The sequence below is a fragment of the Canis lupus genome, chromosome 1 (genome assembly GCF_011100685.1).
Source record: "Canis lupus familiaris isolate Mischka breed German Shepherd chromosome 1, alternate assembly UU_Cfam_GSD_1.0, whole genome shotgun sequence".
Taxonomy (NCBI): Eukaryota; Metazoa; Chordata; class Mammalia; order Carnivora; family Canidae; genus Canis; species Canis lupus.
The window spans coordinates 107,392,365-107,398,787 of record NC_049222.1 but is presented as its reverse complement, the minus strand read 5'-3'; positions in this window follow the sequence as shown (position 1 = coordinate 107,398,787).

Below are 6,423 nucleotides of genomic sequence, written 5' to 3'. Positions count from 1 at the left end.
CAGGTGTAAGACAGTAGGGAGTGATGGGGACTGTGGCGAACTTGCAGAGTGCTTGCCCCACCTAGTGGCATTCAAATTGCAACAACAACAACAACAAAACACTGTGAGGACCAAACAAAATCCGGTTGGGGGTCTGACAAGGCCACCGGGCCGCCATTTTGCGACCTCTGGAAGAAGATTTGGGTCAAAGACATTCTTGGGACAGATCCACAAATCAGGGTTGGGCAGGGAGCCAGAAGGCAGGAGGACCAGGCAAGTGTGTTCTGGAAGCTGAGTGTTTTTGAGGAGAGAGAGTGATCATCAGATATGCTGCAAGGAGAAGATGAGGGGAGTGCAGCCAGCACTGTTTCCACCCGGTTGGTGGAAATAGCCCTGTAAGGAAACACAGGTTTGAGTCCGGGACAGATTGATCAAAAAGAAATGTTTCCAGCTGCTGGTTTGTCCATTTCTGGCCAGTGAGGCCCTCTTGACCTCAGCACCCAGGTAGATGAACCGAAGGGTCCAGCCTGATGCACTCACAGGCGCGTGTTCTTGAGGAGAGGCACAGGAGAGCCCAGGGTCACTAGAATGGAGAAGGAAATAGTGAAGAGCTTAGAACAGCAGGGGTTAAACTCCGGCTCTCTTACCCATTAGCTCTGGCTTCAGGCAGGTCCCTGTGGCTCTCTGAGCCGGTTTCCCCCGTGACAGGCAGCAGCTTCTCCACAGGGTTGAGCACGTGGCAGGCTCAGCACCGTCCTCCCCACGGGAGAGCTGCTCTTAGCTCTTGTTCTCACTGGTCAAATGCACTCCCAGAAGGCAAGTGTAGTGGGCCAGCCTGTTTCTAAAAGTGCAGGCCAACTTGTCAAGATCACCAGAGCATCCATGGAGGTTGTAATTGGTCAAGCGACTAGTGGAAACATTTCTTTTTAAGATTTAATTATTTATTTATTCATGAGAGAGACAGAGAGAGAGAGAGAGAAGCAGAGACACAGGCAGGGGGAGAAGCAGGCTCCATGCAGGGAGCGGAACGTGGGACTCGATCCTGGGTCTCCAGGATTATGCCCTGGGCCGAAGGCAGGTGTTAAACCACTGAGCCACCCAGGGATCCCTGGAAACATTTCATTTTTGATCAGTTTGCTTTGGCTGCATCCAGAGCTGGAAGCAAGACTAGGAAATTCGTGAGAATTCTCCCAACTGGCAAAAGTGGCAGAACATAAGTGTGTGTGTGTGGGGGGAGGTTAGAGCAAAAATGTTTTATTTATTTTATTTTATTTTATTTTATTTTATTTTATTTTATTTTTATTTTTATTTTTATTTTTATTTTTATTTTAATGAAAGACACAGAGAGGCAGAGACACAGACAGAGGGAGAAGCAGGCTCCCTGGGGGGAGCCCAATGGGGGATTTGATCCCAGGACCCCAGGATCACGAGCTAAGCGGAAGGCAGACGCTCAACCACTGAGCCACCCTGGCACCCCTGAAATATTTCATATATGTGGGGTCAGTTTATCTTGTTTTTTTCTTTTTTTTTTCCACTTAAGTAGTGGCCTCGCATCTATATCATTCCTTGCATGTGACCCCATTAAATGGCCACATACCAATTCCACATGGCATCCAGTCTGTAGAGCTTGTGAGTGTGTAACAGACCCTACCAGGCAGGGACTTACACAGCAAGCATTTGGGGCACAGTTGCTCTGGGTCAGGAGTCCAGACGCAGCACAGCTCATACCTCCAGCTCATGGTCCGTCTGGGTTGCAATCTCATCTGAAGGCTCAGCTGGCAGAGGGCCGACTTCCAAGCTCATTCACCAGCTCACCGGTGAGTTTCAGGTCCTCGATGGTGAAAATCTCCCGCCCACCCCCGTTTCTGACCACAGAGGCCCCCCTCACGCTACTACTAGCATGGCTGCTGGCTTCTCTGGAAGTGAGTGGGTACCCAAGGTGGAAACCAGAGTCTTCTTGTAACCCAGTCATAGAAGTGATATCCCATCACTTCGGCCATATTTTGCACATTACAACTCAGGAGGCCCAGCCCCCACTGAAGCTGAGGAAAAATAATGGGAATATAATACCAAGAGGTGTGGGGGTCCCAGGGGCCATGTTGGGAGCTCTGCCACATGGCACATGGCAGTTGGTTAGCTGTGCCAGTTTTCACTTAATCAAAAATGCTGTAGAAAATGAGCATATATGTATTTTCATATATTTTTTGTTCCTTTGTGCCAGCATTCCTGTGGGATCCATTCCTAAGAGCAAAATTTCAGGATTGGAGATCATGCCGATTTTGTTTCACTTCACTCTTTAAAAATTGAACTTTTTTTTTTTCCGTATATATAAAACCTTTATATGATTCATACTTTAAGAGGTTCTAAAACCAACCCAATGCATGGTCTCTCCCAGCTCCCTCTGGAGATCAATTACCAATTTTCTGGTGGTTTTTTTATTTTTTATTTTTTGTTTTGTGTAAGGTCCATGCTCAACATGGGGCTTGCACTCACAACCCTGAGATTGCGTTGTTTGCTTTACCGACTGAGCCAGCTAGGCGCCCCTCAATTTTTTTTTATAGATATTAGTTATTTATTCATGAGAGACAGGAGAGAGAGGGGCAGAGACACAGGCAGAGGGAGAAGCAGGCTCCATGCAGGGAGCCTGATTGGGCGGGGTGGGGGGGTTCCATCCAGGGACTGTGGGATCACACCCCGAGCTAAAGGCAGATGCTCAACCACTGAGCCACCCAGGCGCCCCTCAAGTACCAATTTTCTCATGTGTTCTTTTGGAGCTACGTACAAGCAGGTGGAAGCAAACAGAAAGACATTCATTTTCTGGGTCTGCTAACCAGTGCAGGCTAGTTTATATTTCTAAAACAGCTTTACAAAAAAAATAAATAAATAAAACAGCTTTACAGGAGGTATAATTGATAAACAAAACCCTGCACATACTTTGATGAGTTTGGACATCTACATATACTCGTGAAATCGTCCCTGCAATCAAGGTAGACATCTGCCACCTACAAACTTATGTCCCTTTGGGTTTCTCTGTGTGTGTGTGGGGGGGGGGGGTAAGAACACAAATGAGATCTACCCCCTTAAATTTCAGCTCACCGTAGAGAATTGCAGTCAGCATTGTGTCATACAGCAGAGCTCTAGAACTTTGTTTTTTTTTTTTTTTTTTTTTTTAAAGATTTTATTTATTTATTCATGATAGTCACAGAGAGAGAGAGAGAGAGGCAGAGACACAGGCAGAGGGAGAAGCGGGCTCCATGCAGGGAGCCCGATGTGGGATTCGATCCCGAGTCCCCAGGATCGCGCCCTGGGCCAAAGGCAGGCGCCAAACCGCTGCGCCACCCAGGGATCCCTCTAGAACTTTGATACAGCCTACTTTACTCTGTAGATTACTTTTTTCATCTGACAACATATCTTGCAATTTATACCAGGGCAAAAAGCCCTCTGTTCTTTTTCATGCCTGCAGAGTATTCCCTGTGTGAATTAGACCATTTTTTAAAGCACCTATTATTGGTCACATAGGATGCTTCTGACCTTTGTGGGTGCCCGTCTTTTTTTTTTTTTTTTTTTCTTCTTTTTTTTTAAAGATTTATTTATTTATTTATGATAGAGAGAGAGAGAGAGAGAGAGGCAGACACACAGGAGGAGGGAGAAGCAGGTTCCATGCCGGGAGCCCGACACGGGACTGGATCCCGGAACTCTGGGGCCATGCCCTGGGCCAAAGGCAGGTGCTAAACCGCTGAGCCACCCAGGGATCCCCCCCCCCTTTTTTTTTCTTAAGATTTTTACTTATTCATGAGAGAGGCAGAGACATAGGCAGAGGGAGAAGCAGGCTCCCTGAAGGGAGCCCGATTTGGAACTCCATCCTGGAACTCTAGGATCATGCTCTGAGCTGAAGGTAGACACTGAACCGCTGAGCCACCCAGGTGTCCCTGTGGGTGCCCATCTTAAGCTGAGGCAAAACTGCCAAATTGCCCTTCCAAAGCCATCTGGTTTCTTGTTAATTTGTGGGTATGGATCTCACCGCACCAGGAGAGGCGAGGTGGGATGTGGTCATCTCCATGAGAGGAAGAAGACCACTGGAGTGTTTGGAACAGTGTGCTGGGGGGGTGCAGGTAATGGCTGAGAGGCAGATGCGAGAAGTGCTGTGGTGACAGGGATGGGCAGGTCCCATCTTGAGTTGATAGCCATGGTGTGCCTCGGGGAAGAGGGACAGGAAAGTGAGGCATTCACTCCTGATGCCCCTCATTTTTTCCATCAGGTAGGGGTCACGAGCTTCTGCTGAGGTTAATCAGGAACCTGGGCTCAAGACCCCCCTCAGCCTGTTCTTGGCCATGATCTCAGGCTTCCACCTCCCCATCCTTGGGTTCCCTGTTTGTAGAATGAGGATGATAAGATTGCCATCCTCATGGCAGGAGTTTATTATTATTTTTTTTTAATTTTTATTTATTTATGTATGATAGTCACAGAGAGAGAGAGAGGCAGAGACACAGGCAGAGGGAGAAGCAGGCTCCATACACCGGGAGCCCGATATGGGATGCGATCCCGGGTCTCCAGGATCGCGCCCTGGGCCAAAGGCAGGCGCTAAACCGCTGCGCCACCCAGGGATCCCTATTATTATTATTTTTTTTTTATGGCAGGAGTTTAAAAGGGAAATGCTAAGCACAGTGTTCAGCAAGTACCTATTATTATTGCTTTGTCCCAAAAATGATATTTTTTAAAATTAAGTGTTCCAGGCTGGCACCAGCTCTGACCACCAGTCTGACCCACTCTACTGTGCGTGGCTGACGATAACCAGGCTATTGCTGAGACCCTTGAGGAACTTCATAGAATACCAGGAAGCAGCAGCAGGGGCCCAGTTAACACTGGAAGTCATAAATTTGCAATTCATTTATTTGAAAAATATCAATTGGATGCCTGCTAGGGGCTGGCGCTGAGGCGGTGAAAAAGATGGGTGCGGTCCTGCCCTCTGTAGTTGGCAGGAAGCGGCCAGGTTGCTCACCTTGCAGATGGTTCTCTCCTGCCTGACCTTGAAGGGCCCTGGTGAGAGTTTAATAACTTCCCCCAGAGTCTAATGTGGGTCAGGCTGTTCCCCCTGGTGGCTGTCCTCATTCAAGAGTCCTGCTGCTGTCGTTCAATAGCCAACCCCTTCGTTTTGGGGTCTTTGGTCTCCAGCCTTGGGAATGGAGCATGGGCATGGAGAGTGCACACGGGCTTTTATCTGCCTGGGACCAGAAGTGATGCTCCTGATGTCATGTTGCTCATGCTTATGCTCCCACTGGTGAGAACGAAATCATCCCAATCTCCTCCAGGGGAAGCTGGGACAGGTGGTTTTCTGGTGCATGCTGGAAGGGGAAATGGGGTGTTGAACACATCACACCACTTCTGTAGAGGTGTGAAGGGCGTTCTGGGCAGGGGGTGGGATGTGCACTTGGACCTCGAGTGCTCTGTGACGGGCTTTTGGGACATGGCTGTGAATAAACAAACATGGTCCTTGTCTTTACAAAGCGCCCAGGCTAATGTGGAGGCCACAAATAATTACAAATGATGAGAAAGTTTAAGGAAGAATAATATATAGAGCCTGATGAGCACTTGGCAGACAGACTATTATATTTTTTAAAAATTTTTCTTTTATTTCAGAGAGACAGAGCACAAGCGGGGGTGGGGGGGGAGCAGAGAGCGGGAGAAGCAGGCTCCCTGCTAAGCAGGGATTTTCCCCAACACAAGGCTCCATCCCAGGATCCCAAGATCATGACCTGGGCTGAAGGCAGATGCTTCAGCGACTGAGCCACCCAGATGCCCCCAGACTTTTTAAGATTTTATTTATTCATGAGAGACACACAGAGAGAGAGGGGCAGAGACATAGGCAGAGGGAGAAGCAGGCTCCCCATGGGGAGCCCGATGCAGGACTCAATCCCAGGACCCAGGGACCATGACCTGAGCTGAAGGCAGACGCTCAACACTTAGCCACCCAGGCATCCCGCCCCCAGAGTTTTCAAAAAAACAAAACATTTTGTAATCGCAAAACCAAAAACCAAAGATCTTCGAGACAGAGATCTCTTTACTCCCATTTTGTTATATAAAGCATTTTTATTTGTCCATGTTGCCTTTGTGTCCTTGTCTGTGTCACATACACATCTAACCCATACATGTCCCAGTTTGCCCTTTTAGTAAACTTAATCAGGTTGATAAAACAGGATTATTTGAAAAGGATATTTCAATGTCAGGATAGGCTGGGTTGGGTTGCAATAACAAACAACTTCCAAATTGGAGTGACTTGAGATAGCAAAGGGGTTTTCTCACTCCTGCTACCTATGGGGTCAGCTTGGAGCTGATGCTGAAAGATCTTGAACATTGCCAGCAGCAGAGGAAAGGCATAAAGAACTGTGGCCTTGCACTAGTAACTAAATACTCCAGACTGAATTCATATGTGTCATTTTGCTCACT